Genomic DNA, 23972 nt, shown 5'->3' with positions numbered 1-23972 from the left:
TCCCGGTATTTGCGGGGTTTATGTGCAATTTTTCTCCTCTTGCTTGTGGAGTGAAGGTGGAGTTTTTACCCAGAATGCATTACGCGAAAAGAGTTCGCCTACTAGCCGCTAAGGATGCTGGGTAAAAACCGCTTTCTCTGGTACAGTGGGAAACCTCTTTTTACATGGAAACCGGGAATTTTCCAATTTTTTTTTTTTTTTTTTTTTTTTTTTTTTTTTTTTTTGCGGAGCCAGAGCGGGGATTTACCGGGAAGAAAAGTGTGTTGTGAACTCGGCTAATGAGAGATAAGTACGTGCGCGTGTCTTCCGTCTCATCGGTGGTGGTCAGACTATAATCAGGGGGCATGCACGGAAATTTTGGGGTCCCTCACAAATGACTTTTAATGGCCCCTCTTCATATTGTTTACCCCTACGTACATAGACTTTACCCCTTATTTTATAAATCTCGGGCACCCTTCAAGCTCAGGCCGGGGCCAACAATTGTCTCTTCTCCCCCCTGACTATAGTACAAAATGGATTAGGTCTGTCACAGGGGAGACTTGAAAACTTTGATTCTTGGAATGTTAATTTCAGCTGTTCTATTTAACTGAAAAGCTTTGAAATAATTCATTCTTGGTTTGAAAAATTAAGATCTTATTATCAGCGTAAAAATTTAAGATGTGGAGGCTTTATTTTCGGAAAGACCCACAAAATGAAGAATTTAAATAAAAATTGCCTTAAAACAAAAATGAAAAAAAATCGAATTTCGAAATATAGATGTTGGGTGCTCGTCCCATGATCCTATGCAATTTTGTGTCAAATTTTGACTAGTGAACTTGGTAAAAACCGAGCAAGTGACATAACCCCCTAGTAGTTTCACTAAACTCTGTAATTTAAATGTACTTCAGCTTGCTTTATACGACAATATTTCAATTTCAGACATCTTACAGAATTCTTCCAGAAAACCGATTTCGTCGCCAACCCTTCAGCCAACCTTCATGATAGTAGAAATAATTTAACCAATGAAAGCATTGTCCCGAACGCCTTGGACATCGACAGACCTTCAGTTTCCGGCTGTTCTTCTGTTTTCGGAAGGTCTTCAGTTTCAACATCGGCTGCGGCGCAGCAAAGAGCACGATCACGCAAGAAAAGGTCCCGATGGAACGTGAATGCTCTTTGGACTAGAAAGTAACAAACGTTATGTACAAACTCTGAACAAATGGTTTCGAAATTAGATATTCTTAGCGAAACTATTACAGTTGAAACACAATCAGAAATATTCCTGTAGTTGGAGCAAACCTAACCTGCCACCGTTGTGGAGGCTACGCAGATGCTAATCACAGCATTACGACGCTGCTGGGTTACGTTTGGTTTACCCCAACTATAGTCATTGCTAAAAGGTTGGACAGTAGGTTGAGAAGCTATTGTCTATACCAATGATTCTCAACCTGTCGTCCGCAGACCACTAGTGGTCTACGAACGATTTTCATTTGATCCGCGAACAGTTAGAGAAAATTAAGTTTGGATCGAGGGGGGGGGGGGGGGAAATTAATGCACGAATGCACTTTTGGATTTATCTAATTTCATTTAGTATAATTGCTGGGAAATTATTATTTCTATCGAATGTGTTCTGTTTCGAATGGGTACCAAGTGGTCCTCACCAGTTAACCACACGAATAGTGTAACAATGGAAAAATGTGAAATGAGTAGCAATCGAAAGAACATATTGGAATTTTTTTTTCAAAGTTAATTGCCCTTGTGTCCCCGTTATCTATATATAAAGTCTTAAAGTCTGCCAAAATTTTAAGAAAAGCACCAAATTTAAGGACTTGGCGAGAAATGGCCCGCCACTTCACCGTCTGTATGTTACAGTGCATACTTCTGCAAAGCGTGTGAAAGATGTCATCCATTACTCACTGGAACTCGCTAAACTTTGGCGACTTCTCTTGAAATTTCATCAAACTTTAAGACCTCATATTTCAATAACGGCGATACGAGGGCAAGCAATTTATGCGTTTTTAAACATGTTTTAGTATGCTCTTTCAATTGCTACATATTTATATAAAAAAAAAAACATAATTAGCCGCCTGTCTTATGGTTTGGTCAATACTGAAAAGGTTGTAAACCACTGGTCCACGTTTGCCATGGAATTGGCAAGCAGCGAATTAAAATAATTTTCTCTGAACAAGGGGAAAAGAAAAAACTTTGGTGCACGTGTTTTGTTCATTTCATTGTGACTTTCTTTAACTTAGAGTTAACACATCTGCAACGGGCGACAGGCAAGCATTCCTGCAAACTAATAGATGCTGTAGACGGATATTCACATTTCCATCTCTTCGGTTGTCAAACAATGCGGTTCCTTTGCCGGGTGAAAGTTTTGCCTAAAAATTGCATTTTCTCCCTCGGTGACCAAATTATTCTGCCCTTTAACCAAGAAAATGTCTTAATTTTTTTGAGTAGCTTTTTTTCCTTTTTTTCTTTTTCTTTCTTTTTTAAAAAATTTATTTATTTATTTATTTATTTGGCACGATGTAGGTAACATTTCAACACAAAGTGAAAGCAATGAAACTGAAGATTAAAAAACTGGCGACGATTTAGCAACAACTTAGGGCAAAATTTTTGTGCCAAAAATGAGACGCCGAATCTACTTCAATTTGACGATATTAGTCGAGATTGCCATAGAACTCCATGTTAAAACAATATCGAGACTTTTCTTGGCAATCTCTGTAAAACCTTTTTTCCCCTCATTGGTTCGCAACATCACAGGTTATTTCACACTTCAGCATGAATGTCTTTTCTACCCCGTTTAATATAAAAACTAATGGGTTAAGTAATTAAATAGCAAAATATTTACATGTAAATCATAATTTGCAGTAGTACTGTTTTATTTTTATGTATCTTTCGCTTTTAGCAGTTATTCGCTGAAAGTTTGTTACTCTCTTATTTGCAGCATATAAAATGGATTGCTCAAAACATTTCTTGAACCAACAGCAATATAATGTTATCCTGATAGACCAGAAAAATTCAATTTAAAATATAAAAATTTTAGAAGCATCATATCTCACACGCTTACATAAGTACAAGTAGTTATTTTGCTCTTGGAACAATTTTAATTTATTTAAGAACTAGAAAATGGCCCGTCAATGTATGACGGGTGAAAATTGCTTCGACATTTGAACGAAGCCATTGCCTGTTTGGTGATATTTTGACTGTTGAAATATTAACCCTAACTCCAGTGGATTAACCCTAAACAGCAGTAGATAACGTTCATTGTTGACCACTTTTTTTTTTTTTTTTTCTTCATTCTCCTTAAACGAGTTTTACCAGTAAAACAGTTAAAATACCGGATCCAGTTCAGTCTCGTCAAAAAAAGCATTTCCCAGCGTGTCAAACGTAACCAAAACATATCATCAAATTATCATGCCGTGGAGCGAGTTTCATTGTTGATGACGCAAGAAGCGCTACTCGATCATTCGCTATTATATATATGAGGATTGCTTATTCGGCTTACAATACAGTTTAGTCTTGACAAAGCAGATATTCAAATGCTGGAAAACCCGCATATAGCTGAAAATTGGCACAAAACTTAAATACATCTCTATGAATGAAATGTCAAAAGTCCCCAACCTTTACAACACCAATTATCTTGTTTGCATTTATATATTTTTCTTTTTAACGCGATTTTTTTAATGTACTAAGTTCATAGTTTTTGATTTTTTTTTCTTCGAAATTGATGACATTTGAAGTGTACACTGTCAAGTTCCTATATTATCTTTAAAACAAGAAAGGAAAAAATTTTACACATCGTATCTAATAGTTGCCGCATAATAGCCAAATCGGGCTCCACAAACTGATATTCGAACTACCGAATGTAATATCGTCTGATAAAAAGAATTTTCTAAAATGCTAAATTCTATTGCTGCTTAATTTTCAAATTACAAATATTTCTATTATTTTAATGTGACGAAAATTTTTAATATAAATTTTAAAATTCATAACTTTCTTCAGAACGAGACGGCGAACAAGAAGACGCGGTAGTGCGCAAGAAGCTGACTCGTCAGCAGACAGCAGCTAAATCCTCAAAGAATGGAGCTTTTTCCAAATGTAAGTGAAAACACTAAATAGTTATGAAGGCTTGCTACCATTTCAGTTAGAGTATCTTTAGTTTTCTGTTTAAAATAGGTCACCATCGTAAACTGGTTGCTTTTGTGCACGTACTTTATAGCAAAAATATTTTTTCTCTTTCTGCTACACCGTACAATATGCACCTACATTTTACGAGCACCTGTTTGGGGTTGACGAAGAAGTAAATATTATTTATTTCTGTCTATTTTTGTGTATGTTATTGACGCTTCCATGCTAGAAATTTTTTGTTGAAACAGCAACTATTTCTGCTTCCATTAAGTACGACTTACCGAATGTTCCTCTCATTAAAAAATTCATGGAGCCTGGTTCTATGTCATAATACTGGAAAAAAAGGATAAAAATTAACCAATTCTCCGTACGTTTCTGACCCTTTTTCGTCAAGTTTAATTGAAATCTCTCTGAGCCAAAGAACGGACCCAGCACATCGTTTTGGAGGGGGAGGAGGGGGTCATAAGTGTTATTTTCGGGCATGAGGACTAGGGCAATTTTTTCCAAATTTACGTTCCCAAAACACAGCTTTAAGCTATCTTTGGACATTTAAGGGAAGGAAGGTCGTGCCCTCCTCCCTCTGGATCCGCACCTGATCTGAGCCTTAACAAGTCGTTCATTTTTTACGTTTTCACAAAGACCATGTCTTTGAGTTTAATAACATAGCTTCTAAAAACATTGAAATAAAGTGATTAATAGTAAAACAATGATTCCACATTTAAAACCGAAAGCTTGATAATTTCATAGATGTAGTATTAGCTAGATACACAACGAGAAACCGGTTCATGAGCAATCGAGACCTTCCAGTAAACGGACAAGCGTCCGAAAAGCGCATCCTCGTAGGCTACATTTTTGCCCGTTTACTTCAAGATTCGCGCGGCCAGTGGCTGCAGCTACGAAGTACAGTGAAGTAAACCTGTGTAAGTTGACCACTTGCGGTGCACTACTTTAGTGGTCAACTTAAACAGGTGGTCAACTTATAGAGGTTGAATTATATAATATAGATCTGATTCTGTGCCCGAAAATAGCGGTCAGCTTAGACAGATGATCAACTTACAAGGGTGATCAGGTTTTACTGTAGTGCATCTACCCATTTTTATTTCAGAGCATCACAAGATTACTATATTTTCTTTTTTATTACATAGAATAATGAAATCTAGGTTTTAACAATTTCAAAAAAGCACCCCCCCCCCCCCGCAAGAGTAGCTTCCAAACAGTGACCTCACCACAAAACCTTATGTATAGTGTAATGAAAAAGGAAGTTCAAATATGCAGAAATCGAAAGAGCATATTGAGATTTTTTTGACGCAAAAATAATTTGCCCTCATGCCCCTGTAATCGAGACATAAAGTCTAAAAGTTCGCCGAAACGCTAAGAAAAGCGCTCAAATTTTAAAACTTGGCGACAAATTTAAACAACCACGCAATTTCCCTGTCTGCGTGTGGCAAGCAAAGCGTGAGAATGATTACGTTACTCAACGAAACTCGCTGAATTTGGTGGCTTACTTTCAATTTCGGTAGATTTTAAGACCTTATATTTCGGTTAAGGAGAGCACATGGACAAATAATTTATGTGTCCGTGAACCCGTTTTATTACCCTCTTTCAATAGCTAATTAGGCACTTTTTTTTTCCTTTTCATTTTTACACTATAGTATGGTTTCCTGGTCAAAGTATTGGACTATAACTGTGCACAATGCATATGCCCGAAATGGTAAATTCTATCTTAATCTTAAAAAAATCAACCATACCTCTTTAAAATTGATCCCCAGTTACCGTCCCGCATTACGGATTGAACCATAGATGCAGTATTAACTGGATGCTCAACGAGAAATAGGTTCTATGAGCAACCGAGCCCTACTAGTATACAGGCATGCGTCTAAAAAGCGAATGCGCGCAAACAACTTTGGCTACAGCCTACTTACTAGAATGCAAACGGCGTTTCGTCCTCATAGGCTACACTTTTGCCCGCTTACTTCAAGTTTCGTGCGTCAATTGTGGCCAGTGACTCTCGCTACGGAGTTGTGCATTTAGTTATACTACATTTTTGGTTTAAATATGTTTTAAATTTTTAAGACTTACCAGAAGTCTCTTTCGTTGCATTTCTAACATTATTATTTCAATTCATTTATTTACGTTTAGGGTTGCCAAAGATGTCAACAGGCTGATGGCAAAATGGACAATTACTTTCATCGGAAGAAACAAAGAATGTGACAGAGCATTGTCGATGACTGTATGACTGTAAAGCAATTTTTAAAGTTGTTAAATATATTTAACTGTCAGCGAAACTAATAAACTAATTATTTTCAAACAAAAAAGAATCAAAGCATCAATAATTCAACAATGGAAAAAAAACTTAATTGTTCTTAATTTTATTGCTGATTAACATTTATGTGAGAAAAAGAACTATATTTCGCCCATCGAGACATGCGATACTGAAAAAAGAACTGCTTTAAAATACAAAATTATTCATTTATTTACTCGCGTTATTTAAAGTACCCAGCGCAGTGACCAAAGATTTTTCTTTTGCATTTCAACATCTGTAATGTCGAAATTATATCCATGTGTAATTCATTTCGTAACGTTTTATTTCTATCATATTGTTGAGTAAGCGAACAATAAACTCTAACTGCAATTTTCTTGACTCTGAAGCTCAAAGGACCAGTTTTTATCTGATTAACTCAGCGATGATAGGATTTAAAACAGATATGAAAAGAACGTAATGGTCATAAAATACAACTTTCTCTTATCTCAAGACAATTTTCAAGTTCACATAACTGAACTCATGTATTTTGTCTGGATAAATGAATCTTGTGACACAGGGATATTAAACTTTTACAGATCATTTGAGTTTGGCCAAAGCGGATAGTTAAGTGCTGGTACCAAAAACACAACACATAAGGAGGCATGCTAACCTCAAATCAATCTACAGCTTGCAAAACCTGGAACTATCAGTGTAAAAGCATCATTAACAACAATGCACCTACATAAAATATCCCTTATTCCGAGCCAGGTGACATGAAAAATCTGTATCTCAGAGATAGACTGACGTAAGTCGAAAAATTGCGATTTTCCGTTTGTTAGTACATTGTATGTAGAAGCCTATTCCGCGTCAAGCCATGTGAACGTAGTTCTTAAAAATTTTGAAAAAAAATAGAACCGACTTCAAAATTGCTCTAAAAAGTGAAAAATAATTTTATTCTTTAAACACCATCGATAATACTTTTAAACATAATTTTTGAAGTTGGCGCAAAAACGATCGATAAAAACATTCACAGCCATAACTCAACTACAAGTATAAATTTAACCACGTCCAGTTTCTTCACGCATTGATGACAGCATATTTGAGTAACGATATAAATGTTTCGTTCCTAAGTTCGGATCATTTTTTGATAAAAATGTGAACGAAGCATGGTTACAATGGATTTTACTTTTTGCTTTTGCGCCAACTTCAAAAATTATGTTTAAAAGTATTATCGATGGTGTTTAAAGAATAAAATTATTTTTCACTTTTTAGAGCAATTTTGAAGTCGGTTCTATTTTTTTTCAAAATTTTTTTTATTTCATTCTTTTTAGTGTAAATGTAGATATTTCAGTAAAAGTAAGACGTTACCTAGTAAGAAGTGCGGCTCTATATCACTGTATTGCTTTAGAGAAGCCTTTATTCAAAATTATCATTACAATTACTATTAATGTTACAGTTATATGGCACCAAACTTTTATAACAATGAGTTTTATATTGTCGCGTAGATGAAGATAGCGAAGACAATGTGAAAGCCAAATGAAGCGAATACTCCTTACCAGGAAACATCACGATCAAGGAAATTCAAAAAAATTCCAAATTGGTGGCATTCGAAAGAGCATTGCAAAACATGTTTATGGCACTGAAACTACGTGCCCTCGTGACCACGTTATCGAAATATGATGTCTTAAAAATTGCCGAAATTTTTAGTAAAGTCGCCAAATTTAGCGACTTTTGTTCAGAAATGGAAGGTACGGCGCGAAGTCAACATCTGCATCTGACAAGACATTTCACTTCCATATTTGGTCACCACCAAAGCGGGTGAGAAATATCGCATTAATTCTTTACTCGGGGTGACTATCATGGCGTGGGGTGTCGTGGCACCGACTGCGGCATTGAAATTTTTAGGGGCTTGTGTTCCGGGATATTAACGTGCAACTGTATAGGGGAAAACGCCACAGCCCGAAATATTTGTTTTATTTTATTGTAAAAACAATGGAATTTTTTGTTATTCTTAAGACTGTTAAAAAACTGATGTTTAAAACTTTTATGCTTCTGCGGGTGAAATATTTCCACTGAAAGAGTTTATTCAATGATGAAACTGTTTTGAAAAAAATATGATAACCGTAGAGAAACGGTAAACACACTTTAAAGTTTTTTTTTTTTTTTTTGAAAAGTCGTAAATCTGAAGTCTTCAACAGTATCTAAATACGAAGAAAAAGACATTTTTAAAGATTTCAAACCATGTTCTCAAATTTAAAAAAAAAAAAAACGATTTTTGTCAGTTATTTTCAGTGTGTTTTTCGTTATGTGTATCGTTTTCAAGTTATGTGTAAACCCTCTAACAAGTCAAATAAAAAAAAAACTGTATTAATTTTTATTTTGCTCGAATTTGAATTCCCCTTTAACGTGAAACATAATTGGTAAAAGTGACTTCAGTATTTTTAAAAATGACTAAATAACATGCAATATAATGTGCATTTACGTTATAGCGACTTTCAGTTGCAGTGACAGACTTTTTCGAACTACAGGGGTTGTTGTAATAAACGTCGACTATAAAATTTTTGATAAGAATCTGTTATGAAGTAATTTCCGACATCGTTAGTTTTGCTGTGCAAATTTTTGACATTTACTATCCGTTGTTTTCTTTTTTTTAATTATTATGTTTTTCGATTTTAAATTAAACATTTTCGCTAGCAGTGGTCAGACAATAAAACTTCATGAATGATAATAACTTTTGAAAAAATAAATAAGAGCTGGGATACTACAATCCATGATCATGTTCTTTCAACATCAAAAACTATCCATTTTATTTTCAATATATAAGCTTTAATAAGCATGTTTTTTTTACTTATTCATATTAATTCTCGTACATAATTATTAATTACTTACAACACATTTCATTACAAGAGTACAAACTTAAATTAGTTAAGTAAAACACACTTGAAATGCACTTAAATTCTGAAATGCATTATTATCACGATTACAAAGTTAAATCCTACGTTCAATTTCGTTATAAAGTTGTAGCTCCTCTGGATAAAGCTCTCTAGTTTCCATTTCACAGGCTTCATAGTTACTTTTTAATTTTACCCACACAAGTAAAGGGTTAATTCGAAACATCGTTTACGCGCTTTGCAGATGACCAGAAATGGAAATGAGAGTCTTGCTAGACGCAGGCGATGAAATCACGTGGTATTTTCCATTTCTTGCCAAGTCTTTAAATTTGGCTCAATTTTCGTAAGATTTCGACAGACTTTGACCCCCCATATCTCGAAAACAAAAGGACGAGGGCACACAATATTTGGGTCAAATTTTTTTCTTAAGATACTCTTTCGAATGCGACCATTTTTAACTTTATTCATGATTACTGAACTCGTGATGTTTCCTGGTTAGTCTCAACTCGAGATCTTTATTCAGAACCCCGAATGAACGATACATCTCCTTATATACAACTTGAAAAAGTGCTGGAACTTTCCAGACTTGAAAAGATACAGAAATTAATAGAACATTCGAGAAAATACGGGAAACAGTAGAAACAAAATTTTAGTAAAATTCACTTTGTCCTAGTCGGGATTTGAACCCGGGTTGCTCGTGTGGGAGACGAGAATTCTACCACTGAGCCACCGTTATCCACGGATGAAAAGAGCGAACTTCGCTACAATATGATTTTAATCATTTAATAGGGAAATTTACTGTTTTTTGCCCATAACTTTTTATCTAAAGAACAAATATGGTCAAACAAAGTAATGGGACCTAAGTTAAGCCATCCTCTATCCATTAAAAAAAGAATCTTCAAAATCGGTTCACTAGGTGAGACGCTATGAGTGGACAAACAAAAAAAAAAAAACATACATACGGTATGAACTGATAACCGCCTCCTTTTTGAAGTCGGTTAAAAAGAAATTCAGTCCAATTTTTAGCAGGGTTAAAAGAGCGCGCGTCACACCCTTTGGATGCGCCAGAAAAAAGTTTTTCCTCTCTGCTGTAAAATTATCATAATGTGACTTACATCCTTCTGGCTCCGAGGTACAGAAATGTAAAAATAACAAAAGAAAAAAAAAGGTGACGTAACTACCAAGGGACATTTTAAATTTCAATCAGGTGACGATTTTATGACGGATTAGCAGACATTAATGTTCATCAGTATCAAACAGTATCAAGTTCACCAGATTAAAATCATTCAGTTTCCTTTTGTTTCTACTTAATAGATAATACTTCAGGTATAAATATTTTTCTTTATTGTTTCATCTGTACTATTGAAACCTGTGTGCGTCTGTGTGTGTGTGTGTGTGTGTGTGTGTGTGTGTGTGTGTGTGTCTGTAATCCTATCTTCTACAGCCTAGCAATGTTTACCAAGACAATACTGGTATCGTTGATACAGGACATCCAGAGGAAGCCATTCCGTCCTGTCTCATCCCTCTAAACCTTAAGGAGCAGGACATCCAGTCCTCGAAATGCAGAGCCCGATCATTCTGATATTGGACATGGAGCCCACTTCTATTTCTGGGCCCCCCTCCATAGGACCTGACTAAGATTTTTGAAGACACTGGGCATGAAATTCGTTTTGTGCCCCCCCCCCTCCCCCCCTATTCCTGCCTATTCTATATAATGAAGCTATGGTGGTACCTCATATCAGAATATAGTATTGTACATTTAAAAAGTAGAAGAGATATAGTATACGATAATTATATAAGATGAGGTTAAACTTTTCTCCTTGCAGTAAACTGTAAATATTAAAGTTATCTATGATATAACTTTTAATAGTGAATACAGACTAAACTTCGAGTGGTTTTAGGATTTGCAAAGAGATCAACTTTTTAAAGGGAATTTTTATCAACAAATAAGAGATTTTTTGCTTGTCTTAGCAATTGCAAAAATATCAATGATGTCATTTTACTCTAGATTCTTAGTGAAATAATTATTTATGTTTAGTTAGTATGATAAATTAAGGGGATTTGAGGCACCTCTGAAATCTAAGTGGAGGGGCCTGTGCCCCGCATGCCCCTGCGTTAATCAGGCTCTGTCGAAATGCTCTCCGGAGATCCAAGGCTGTCCGGACATTCTTAGATGTCCTCGGGACATCCAGGGGTAAAAGCATTAAAATCTTCAATTGTTACCCACCACTGGCGGCACTGAGAGACCGCGAGGGGTGAACGGGGTGGACGAGCGAAGCAAGCAGGAGGCGGAGCCCCCTAGATATGTTGCTATACTAGGTACTGGATAACTCGCGTACAAGTGCAGCGTCTGATTCTGAACATATGGTGGGTGACTCGCTGCAGTATTTAAAAAAAAATAGAAAAGTTAGTACTTTTTGAAAAATAATTAGTGAAAAATATGAATTAATTTTCAATACTTTTTTGATTGCAGTATACATGTTTTGTATGTATCGTTGCACCTTGGAATTTTTTACACAGCTGCAGGAAAAAGGTCGGCAAAACGACCCAACTTTACCCTGCCAAAAAAATAAATAGTTTCTATAGTTGGGTCAAAGCCTTGGGAGTATTGTGATGGTTACGATTAGTCTGATCAGATCATGTGTGCTTCCAGGTTATGTTTGCCCCAGCTATGTAAGTTCTGGATAGTTTTCCTTTAGGATAGAAAACTTATTGTTGATTAAAATATATCTATTTGAAAAAAGAAAAGAAATACTGACCACGGTGTAGGGTTTTTTGACTACAGTTTTTTTTCCCCTCTCTCTCTCTTTTTTTTTTACTCAGTCCACATTAATGGTTACACAATCCATTCATTTTTTTAAACAATTTTCTAGTATTTTAATTTTAAGAAAGGACAGTATAGTTCCAGTGCTTTTAGCATGAATGAAATTCCAGTACATTTCCACTATTCCAAATACTTCCTTTTCCTGGTGATACTCTGGATCAACTTGTTCAACTCAATCACCTGTGGGGCTCAGAGTCAAAAATGTCTTGAACAACTTATTTTAAAATATGCACTCGTTTCACACAAGGGGCTCCTGCTGGGAGGTCATTGTGACCTCCGAAAAATTTACTTATTCGACAAATTTTTTGTGACGGTTCCGTAAACTTGGGCTCAAAATTGCAATATTGCAATTTTTAAGCCCGAATGTCCCTTTTCATTAGTGCGCATGCCTGTATTTTATCGTTTGGCAAAATTTGGAGTTCCATTCGTCAAATTGAGAATTTCCACCCTCCCAAAAATTTGAAGGAAGCACCTGGCATCACATATATTTTTCAAGTGACAGAAAACTTACGCAATCTGTAATGAATTGAGCTACTGTCGCAGGCGGATGGTGCACCAAAAAAATGAGGGGTCAAAAGAAGTGTATGAGATTAAAGGGCGTGGCTCCTGAAAATGGTTTTTTTTTTTTTTTTTTTGTAAATTTGGGCTGTATTCAAGGCTGTTAACATAACAGATTTATGATCACCAAAAGATGTGGAATATGGCCTAAAAAATCGGGACGGATGGGTACCGTAGACTCTCCCCTTCCAATTCAAAGTTCCATTTTTATGAAATAAGATGAGAACTGTTCATTTATATATTTGGAGTTTTTCGTTTCCACTTTCGTGAAATATATCAGTCACCCTATAAAAACCATTTTTCAATTGATCATTAATTTTTAACTGTGAACAGTGAGTGGGCAGTCGCCCCCCTTGCCCCCAGTACGAGCCGCCTATGGCTACTGTTATGAAATTTTCAGACAAAGACACTACACTAATGGGTTTCCACCAGCAAAAATCTGTAAGGGATACGCAGCTAACTACCAGAAAGTAAAAGTACACCAAAGTCTATTGATAAAGCTGGAATTCAATTCTATCAAACGTTCAGATGGTACCAATTTATACTATAGTGAAGCAAAAGTATTACTTATTCGACAAATTTGGTTCAAAAGCTTGTTAGTTTTTCAAGTTCAAAAACTTGTTAATTAATTACTGGTATTAAAACACCTAAAGAACTAGCAGACATTGCGGAAAGGGGCTGTCCATAAATGGCGTCACATTTTTCTCCCGCTCCTCCCTTTTATCACAAAGTCACCACACTTCACCCTATCCCCTCCCCTTGTCACTTAGCACGATGTTTTTCATATTAATTTTGTTACAAAAATGTGTGATGCCACGCTTCTCGTTACCCCTCCCTCCCCCTTGTCACAAACTGTCACAATTTCACGAATCCCCCTTCCTTCCTTCCAGCAAGACACCCTTTTTGAGACAATGAGAAGCAAAGCGATGTGGCAAAATAAAAAATTTAGAGACAACCAATACAAATGGTAGGTGAACCACTCCTCTGTCTTGGGGCAAGAGATGGTACTAGTAGCTCTTTTAAGTGCTGCTATACAGGATGATTTAGAAAAATCTACCTAGGACCTTATCTTTAAACGCGTTTTACTCAAAACTGAAAATGTTCTCTCCCTGCCTCATTTGTGGATGGCCCCTTAGGGTTTTCGAATTTAACTGGCCTGAAGAACAAGTGAAAGACAGTAAAAAATTGAAGATGGTTTACGGCTGTATTTGACCAAACCAGAGCCGAATATTGGTTACTTAGTGAACAAAAGCATTTCCAGCGTTCTCACTATTTGTTTCTTGAGACTTTTTAATGTCCGATTAAAAAAGTTTTGTAATAAAATTTCCGTTATAATTTTCGTGAATTAAACTTAAATTTTCTACTCTTAATTAAGCTACTAGAAATTCGCCCGTCATAGTATGACGGATGAAAATTGTTTCTACATTTGAACGAAGCCATTGCCTGTTTGGTGATATTTTGATGGTTGAAATTGTAATCCTAACCCTAAACTCTTGTAGTAGGTAGCGTTCGTTGTTGACTATTTTCTCGTTTCTTCGTTTTCCTGAAATGACAGTCTTACCAGTAAAACTGTTAAGTTACCGGATCGAGTTCAGCCTTATTGTCACAATAAAGCCTTTACCAAAACATTACCAAAACATACCAAAACATATTTTCAAATTATCATGCCGTGGGACTAGTTTCATTGTTGAAACACTCAGGTTGCTCGATCATGTTTGAATAGAGCTACAGTGTTGAGTCCTGAGCGGTTGAGAATCGCTCCTGAGGAGGAGAACGACACAATGCCTCCAGAGTGGAGATTGGCGATGTCAAACCATTCGAGATACGACTCCATTTTATGAATGAATTTACTCAAAACCGAAAATGAAACTGCAAACTTTCAGTTGATTGAATTTTTCAGCGTTGTACCTAGAACTACGTCATTACTCTCGTTTATCATTTTTCCTTTTAACAACGATATCAGCACAAGTATCCTCGCCAATTACAAAAACTCAAATCCACACTTTCGCTTTCGGTTTGATTCTTCATCCACTTGGAGTGGCAATACTTACTAAATCTGCTAAAATTTAAAAAATAATAATAGTAATAATTATTATTATTAAATAAAAACAAAAACCCGACTGCGTAAAAACCAAAAAAACTAAAAGGAAAAACGTATAAACCCAGTAGTTTAGAATGCTATTAAGTACTACTGAATATCTGCACCATTGAAATAGTTTTATTTTCGTACACAGATAAGACATATTATAAATTCAAAAACAGAATAGAAGGATCATAAGTCGGGGCCCATTCAAACTTTACGGGGTTCCTTGATTCAAAAAGGCTTATATCAAAGTTTCTGGATAGTCCCAAATTACTGCAAATGTTGTATGATGGAATTATTTTCACTAACTCGAAATCCACTCCGATTACCTCGAGTTTTATGCTGCCATTTTTTGACATTCGTTATACTAGTTTTCGCTTGTTTAATTTTTCGAAGCGATTCCTATCACTTTTCATTCAAATATCTGAGAAAATTATTGCTACCATTTTTACCATTTGTTCCTTCAGTGCTTAAAGGCATAAAGAGCAGGAGTTTAATTGAAGAGCCATCACTTCTTTTAACAAGAGAAACGAGTGAAAATAAGATCATTGCTACTTTGCTTCTCCATATCATTAAAAAATAGGTTATTTTCAGTATCTCTATTAGAATTTGTTCAAAAGTGGAGTGGGAAAAAGATATCGAGGAGGGATTAGTTATTCATAGCCTTCACATTCTCGTTCCCGGTACTGTTATCCTTCTTCTGTCTAGCAGGGGCGTGAACAGGGGGGGGGAGAAGGGACACCTGTTGGCCCGGGCCCAAGCCTGAAGGGGGCATAATATTTTGGAAACTAGGCGTGAAATGTAGGGGTAAATAATGTGGGGGGGGGCGGAAAAGTCATTTGTGACGGGCCCCAAAATTTCTGTGCACGCCCCTGCTGTCTAGTAATGGAACTTGTCCATACAACTGCAACGATGTTGCAGAAAGAGAACATGTGGTCTATCCCCTGATGGGACTACGCTGTGGAATGTAGTCGTATGTATGGAATATGTAGTATGGTTATAATATACTACTATGGAGTTTGTCCATGCTGTTATAGCGATATAGCAGAAAGAGAACATGTGTTCCCTAATGGGAGGAGACTAAACCGGTTGAATTCCTCCCGAGGGCCGTGGTAGCCCGATCGGTAGAGTGTCGGATTCGGGGCCGGAGGGTCCTGAGTTCGAACCTCGATGGTCGAAGATCCACCATCGTCATTAAAGGGGACTGGGCTACGTTAAATATGCTCGTGGTCTCAATGTCCTCCAAGTGAAACGATACCTCTGGGGGTGCTAGCACCAGGTAGCTATTAGCTCCTGGTCTAGTTCTAAATTCTCATTAACTGTTCGATCCGGTGATGGTGCTGCCATCTATCGGTATAAAAAAATAATGGAGGCAAGGCACTTAGTATGCAGTCCTCGACATAAATCAGTTGTAGTCAGTTGTGAATCGAAATCGAAATCGAATTCCTCCCAGTGAATGATTACCGCACAGGCCGGCTAAGCCTGGCCCTGGTGCTCCATCTTGCTAAGGGCCCCATATTTCTTAAAAAGTTATGCATAGCACTACAACTATACGAAAAATACATGTATTTTTTAAATAATAATAAAAAATAGTGACTTATTTATCTCAAAAAAAAGTTCTACTAAAAGAGAATTTTTATTCATTCTGCCAGTAGTGAATTTACCATGTCACAATTATGAGGGGCCCTGAAAGAATTTATAAATGCACACAATAAATGATTTACTTAGTTCTGTGATAGACAAAGAGGCCCCAAAAGTCTTCAGGAGGCCTCCAAGTTATTGTGGGCCTAGAGCCTCACTTATAGTTAGTCGAGCCCTGATTCCTCCCTTGAAGAAGTTACGCTGATCGCAGATTTTAGACTCTCATCTTGTAAACTCATTTTTGGTATGCCCAACTTTTAGAAAAATGAGCAATATAAAACTGAAATTTTTAACTGTTGAAGAATATGTCGATTAAAGATGTGAAAAATAAATAAACACCGTTAAGAAAAAGGACTTAACACGAAGTATGGAATACCACCAAGCACATTATCAAAAAATACTAATGTCTATAGAGGAAAAATATCTTAGAGCATTTCCAAACGAAAAGTAACTCTTCAAACCTTTACGGCAAAAAAATTACGAATTACACCTCCCCTGACGTTAAAATACCTCTTTTGAAATGGTTTGAAATTTTTCAGAATAAACGTACTGAAATTCCAATGCTCTCCTTCGTCAGAGGCACATTCTTTTTTTTTTTGGTATATCGAGCTTCGGTTCTATTCGCAACTCCAGAGCTCGAATACGCTACCTAGCGGTGATTAACACTACTACCGAAAAAGGTAAAACATTCCATTCCACGTGTTTTCTTTGGGGTAAATTGAAGGCTTCAGACACTTTGTGGTGTAATGTTATTTCAGAAGAATAGAAAAGAAAGTTTCCCACAAACACGATGAAAAATTACTGTCATTCACAAAGCGTCAAAGCAAGTTATAAGTTACGGCATTTGTTTGTTTTACCTTTTTCATCCGCCATTAGACAGTAACTGCAGCGCCGCCTATAGTTTAGTATCGTTGCGAATCTATAAAACTATAGTTGCGAATCGAGAAATTTTTCTTGACCCTTACTACGACGTATCGATAGTCGTATCCTCATTTTTATATTAGAAGATGATCGAGTAACACGCGTGTTTCAATAATGAAACTCGAGCCACGGTATGATAATTTGATAATATGTTTTGGCAATGTTTAACATGGCGGGAACGGTTTCATTGTGACAAGGCTGAACTCGATCCGGTAACTTTACTGTTTTACTGGTAAGACTGTGGCATTTCGGGGGAACGAAGAAACGAGAAAATGGTCAACAATGAACGCTACCTACTACAAGAGTTTAGGGCTAATCCACTGGAGTTGGGGTTACCATTTCAACCATCAAAATATCACCAAACAGGCAATGGCTTCGTTCAAATGTAGAAGCAATTTTCACCCGTCATACCTTGACGGGCGGTTTTCTAGTATGTAATAATTTTGAAATAGACGGTAACCTTGGAAATAGCTCAGGTTGTGTGATAAGGCTAAAAGCTATGGCAAACAAAAACTTCGAAGATAAAATGCTGAGTTACGAGCGCTTTGGAGATATATTTTCTTTAAAACTTTGAAAGATGAACTCTTTTAAAACTATCAAGATAATTTTCACTCCAAAGTCCTTACAAAAAAAAGGAATTTCATGAGATAGATTTCTATTTTTTAGATGTTATGACAGTTCGGAATACTGAGATAAAGTTGATGTAGAATATGATTTCATTCAAATTATCTACGAATTCAAAGGGCAGTTGCAGAACTTTAAATAGTTGATGACTGAATAAAAATCCGTAAATCTTTATCAAAGGGTTTTCAATCATTTGCTTGAATGATAAACTGGCCAATCAACGGGTATAATAAAGATTTGCCCACAATGATAAAAAAAAAAAGAGGGCATCTAGACTTTAACTGTTCTCGATTACTTTCGGGAGCAAACCTATATTTTATCTGCTTATTGGTCTGTTTACCACAATTTGGGATTATGTATGCCTTCATATAGTTTTAGAATGTATATACCTTTTATAGTATGTCAATCATAAGGTTGCTTTTTTAATGTTTCTTAATTGAAGCACCTAGGAGAGAAGTGCCAAAATTAACACAATCTGGAGTTAACAGTAAAACCTGTAAAGTCGATCACCCTTGCAAGGTGTCCACTTGTCTAAGCTAGCGGTTTTTCTTAGGTTCAGAATTAGTCCAATATCGTATTTGTCAACCTCTAGAAGTTTACCACCCGTCTAAGTTGTCCCCATACTAAGTTGTCCCCATACTTATAGTTGATGACTGAATAAAAATCCGTAAATCTTTATCAAAGGGTTTTCAATCATTTGCTTGAATGATAAACTGGCCAATCAGCGGGTATAATAAAGATTTGCCCACAATGATAAAAAAAAAGGCATCTAGACTTTAACTGTTCTCGATTATTTTCGGGGGCAAACCTATATTTTATCTACTTATTGGTCTGTTTACCACAATTTGGGATTATGTATGCCTTCATATAGTTTTAGAATGTATATTCCTTTTAAAGTATGTCAATCATAAGGTTGCTTTTTTAATATTTCTTAATTGAAGCACCTAGGAGAGAAGTGCCAAAATTAACAATCTGGAGTTACAGTAAAACCTGTAAAGTCGACCACCCTTGCAAGGTGTCCACTTGTCTAAGCTAGCGGTTTTTCTTAGGTTCAGAATTAGTCCAATATCGTATTTGTCAACCTCTAGAGGTTTACCACCCGTCTAAGTTGTCCCCATACTAAGGTTGCTCCCGGATTATTTTATATTTTAATGGAGCTTTTGAAATTGTTTTATTCACTTGGGGGATTATTTTAATGAAGTTTTCATGGTTTTTATTGAGGTTGCTTATAAAGTTGGCTAATCTTCTAACTTTTCAAACTGTTGATTTAAAAACTTTTTAATTTTAAATGAACTTTCAGTTTTGTTCAATGTCTTGTTCTTCATTTGCTTTTCTTATTTTACAACCCATAAGAGCGACACGTAGTGCTGCTGATGAAGGGGATATTTCGATAAGTGGGAGTTTAGTGTCCAATTATCCTCCCCTAGTGTATTTAGCAATCATATTAAAGAGCGGACTTTGATGTAGGATGATCAGGGGCGTGCACCACAGGAGCAGAGAAGGGACACCTGTTGACCCGGGCCCGAGCCTGAAGGGGACCTAATATTTTTAAAACTAGGGTTGAAATATAGGGGTAAACAATATGGAGGAGAGTCCGGAAATGTCATTTGTGATGGGCCCCAAAATTTCTGTGCACGTCCCTGAGGATGATTAACTTCATAAATGAAGCAGCAAAGCAATATTTTTTTTTAAATAAGTCAAAATAACAATACTTACTTTTTTAAAATGAACTTTGAAGACCACTTTTTGACAAAACACAGTGAAAATTAATTTTGAACGTTTGCCGAATTTCTAGTAATGTGATTGCAAAATTTCTCATCGGTTGAACGCAAAAACAATTTTCTTCAAAAAGTGAAAAGATTTAGAACAAAATGACAATAGTGTTTATCTTTTTTAAACAAGCTTGAAAATCTCCTATCAGTCAGAAATTGAGTCGTTTTTGAATGTTTCGGGTAGCAGAAGGCGTCAAACGAACTTTTGAGAAAAGCAATCCGTTGTTAATCAGCATTAAAATTACTTCCTTTTACATATTAAAAAAAGTATTGTATTCGCGAAAAAAAAAATTCCCTCAAATTTCTGCCTGATTTTCCAGTTTACTCACCCCCGAATGAATGTTGTGTGAGTGGTTTTTTCAACCCTACCTCACTTGCATATATGCCCAAGAACGAATGGACGCCCGAAATATCCATTTTGACCATCCTCGAGTGAATTAGCACGAGTTTTCTCGTGACGTCTGTATGTACGAATGTATGTACGTATCTCGCATAACTCCAAAACAATATGTCGTAAAAGGTTGACGTTTGGTACATACACTCCTACTGTCCAACCACGGATTGCATGGAATTTTCAAACGTCCAGATAAGACGAATCGATCTAAATGAGGGGGAAAAGTAAAAATTTGATGCGCGTATTCCGCTTATTTGAGTGAAACTCTGCTTCTGCAAAAGCTGGCATTGCTAAAAAATAATAGATTCGTCCCTTTCCGGTTGTAAAACGAACGTTTGTCTTTCCATACAATCCGTGGTCAGACAGTAGTGGGGTCTATTTGTGCACTTCGCCTTTTGATTATATTCAGATGTTCCAGAAGGGGTATTTTACACCTTTTTGGGGGAAAATCAGTGTTAATATCACTGCAAACTCAATTGATGTTACAATTTGGCGAGCACTTGGCAGTGTACCGCCAAGCCTATAATCGTCAACTTAGCAACATATTGCCACGTTGGCCATTTTTTTTTTTTTTTTTGAGCAATCACGATTGCTTATTGTTCTCATTTGACTGTTTTGGCGTGCTATCATTTTATTTTCCGACCAGCACCCTCTGCCAGCACCACCGTCGACCGGCTCCTCACGATGCTGCTCCTATAGCGAAAACCGTCTCCAGGTTGCGTCTATATCCTACACACACGCGCATACAAACTCACACACCTACACACACATACACACACTCCTACACACACACACTCACGAACGCCTGCACACACGCGCGTACACACACAGCACTGCATACACAACATGCACACACATGCATACATACACACACACGAACGTCTACACACACCCGTACACACACAGCACTGTGTACACAACATGCACACACATGCTTACATACACACACACACACACACACGCACGCACCCACACACATGCGCCTACACAAACACACACGCGCATACATACACACACACGTTCGTGATTGCGAAAAACATAATTTGAATTCAAGATGCCAAAAATTCAATTTTTTTTTTTTTTTTTCAAATTTAGTTTCAATTTAGCGTTATTGGCGATATTTAGAGAGTTATTCAATGAATCACGTTAAAAGTGTCAATATTTGGTAAATTAATTTCTTGAAAATGCTTTTTTGCATCGGTTCATAACGAACTGGGTGTAAAAATATATTAAGTGTTTCCTTGCTTGTGTACTTTAAGACACTATTGTCATTAAATGGGTGTAAAAAGAAGTCATGAAAGGAAGTTTCAATAATTAATTCGCAACTCCAGAGCTCGAATACGCTACCTTGCGGTGATTAACAATACTAAAGAAAAAGGTAAAACATTCCATTCCATGTGTTTTCTTTGGGGTAAATTACAGGTTTCAGACAGTTTATGGTGTAATCTAATTTCAGAAGAATAGAAAAGAAAGCTTCCCACAAGCACGATGAAAAATTACTTTCATTCACTAAGAGTCAAAGCAATTTATAAGTTACGGCATGCGTTTGTTTTACCTTTTTCATTCGCCATTGGACAGTGGCTGAAGCGCCCCCTATAGTTTCTTGGAGTTCCGAATATGAATGAGGCGCACATAAGAAAGTTTATATTTCACATCCATTTTCCTTTTTTTTTTTTTTTTTTTTAACAGTTTTCCCCCCAATTTTTTTCCCGTTTTCAAATTCGTAGTCCCCAATCGCAGTCCAGTAACATTATGTATAGTATATTGAATTGAATTTAGCCTCGGCTTCCATTTAGCCTCTAAGACATGTTTACTGGTCCTTTTCTACGTAACCTCAAAATTTGGAAGAAATTTAATCTCGGGCACTTAAAAATGTACTTTCGAGTGGTATAAAACGCTGAAGGACGCGGGAATTTTTTGCCACCCTGTTAGGAAACTTATGCGAAATTTGAGCTTCAAAAACAAAGTTTAAGATAATTCGTACGTACAGAAAAACTCATCGAATTACACATCCCCGAGTTCGAATTAAATTTATGCCAAATTTCAAGGCTATAGGTGAAATAGCGTGACTATGAATCGTAGCAAAACAGCCGTAGCAAATATCGATCTAAAATTCGAGGTCTCCAGTAACATTTGCTCTTTAGCTCCAGAATCGAATGAGTGCAGCCTAAGACTTATCACCAAAATATAAAACTTTATATTATGCTAATCTAATTAATTGGGAAATTTGAAACAAGCTTTATCTGATGCAGAAAAAAAAAATCTCTTTCGTACGACGTAGAATGCTCAAGGTGTGGGAAATCTTTCATATCTTTAATTGTCAATTTATTTGAAATTTTAGCTTAAAAAATTAATTACAAAAAAAAAAAAAAGAAAAAAACAATTTTGAAATTTAGAATTAAAAAAAAAAAACAGGTGCAAAGCCCCGGGGCTCGGAGTAATAGTGTATTAAATTTCAAGGCTGTATGTGCTATGTGCTATAGGGTCTGCTGGACGCTGGCTCGCCACAGACATTCTTTTATAATTTCCTTTAAGGTTACTTTTCCTAAAAAACTGAGGTAAAAATAATAATTGCGGCGAATAAAATAAACTTAGAAAATAAAAACCGTGGAACCGCGCTTTTCCACTTTTTGCTAAATGCCCCCCCCCCCCAATCGATTTTTCTTTCGGTAGGGGTTGCTTGTGTCCAAGTCTTCATTAAGGGTGACTGGGGTGCGTTAAATATACTCGTAGTCACAAAGTCCTCCAAGTGAAACGATACCTCTGGGGGGGGGGGGGCTAGGCCAGAAGTTTTGTCAGCTTCCGAGCTGGTTCTAAATTAGCGAACTGTCCATAGATGGTGATGCCATCTATCGTGTTGTCTGAGCCAAATCAGACTTCCACCTAGAAATAGGCGCTCGATTAAATGGAAGCCGTACCCCTTTGCCTCAAAATAGAGTAGCTTTGCTACTTGGGCACGGGTTCCCGAGTGGCATAAGGAACAACAACAACACGCATTATAGAGATTTCAGGCAGAAAATTTAACAGCTGCATTGATTTAAGAAAAAAATATATGTCCCACATTTTACTTTCTTGCATTGTAACTGCTGATGTTATTTTTCCTGAATCGTACCTCATGCGCCCTCAACCTCGGGTGCACCCCCCCCCCCCCCGCAGCGAGGTTTGTGGGAGTGCTTTTTTGCTACAGTGTGCAAGATGTAGCCCACGGTGCAGTAGGAGCTCGATCTACCGCGCACTCCATTTAAACAACCTCTAATTGTTCAACAAGCAGGAAAGTTAATCTTCCTTTCAAAACTTGTTTTGTGCGGAAAAGTGAGTGATAAATTGCAGGGCTCGGGGTAAGAATGTGATAAGTCACATGATGTGAATTTTCGGTACGCCCAATTTCGAACTTATAAAAAATATTTATAGGTACAGTAGACCCTCGTTTTACGCGGGTGGTTACGTTTCACGGAAATACCGCGTAAATTGAGACCTAATACTAGAGTCAAAAGGGGGGTTAGGTTCCGTAGATAACAAAATACTTCATTCTAGTGATGACTAATATTTATCTTTATCTTTATTACTAATAATAAAGCTGAAAGTCTGTGTCTCTGTATGTCTGTATCTCTGGATGTCTGTTACGCACATAGCGCCTAGCCGTTAGGCCGATTGTCATAAAATTTGACACAGAATTAATTTGTAGCATAGGGGTGAACACCTCGAAGCGATTTTTCGAAAATTCGATTTTGTTCTTTTTCGATTTCAATTTTAAGAACATTTTACCGAGCTAATTATCATAACGGGGACGAGTAAATTACAAAAATATCATAACGTGGAATTGTATCCGGGGCGAGCAAATGAACATAGCAAATTGGCGAGAAATTCATCATCCATTATTTGTAAAAAATATACAGGCGGACCAAATGA

At 36.6% G+C, this 23972-nt stretch overlaps 1 long non-coding RNA gene across 1 annotated transcript; it reads left to right on the top strand.

Annotated features, from left to right (window-relative positions):
• The first annotated feature begins 961 nt into the window (after positions 1–961).
• LOC129216066 (uncharacterized) lies at positions 962–6385 on the top strand. Its single transcript, XR_008580166.1, has 3 exons — positions 962–1167; positions 3988–4083; positions 6253–6385. It is a non-coding gene; the product is annotated as an uncharacterized LOC129216066 (long non-coding RNA).
• Positions 6386–23972: the final 17587 nt, after the last annotated feature.

The sequence above is a fragment of the Uloborus diversus genome, chromosome 2, assembly GCF_026930045.1.
Source record: "Uloborus diversus isolate 005 chromosome 2, Udiv.v.3.1, whole genome shotgun sequence".
Taxonomy (NCBI): Eukaryota; Metazoa; Arthropoda; class Arachnida; order Araneae; family Uloboridae; genus Uloborus; species Uloborus diversus.
The sequence above is the reverse complement of the archived record's forward strand: the minus strand, read 5'-3'. Positions and strand labels throughout refer to the sequence as shown.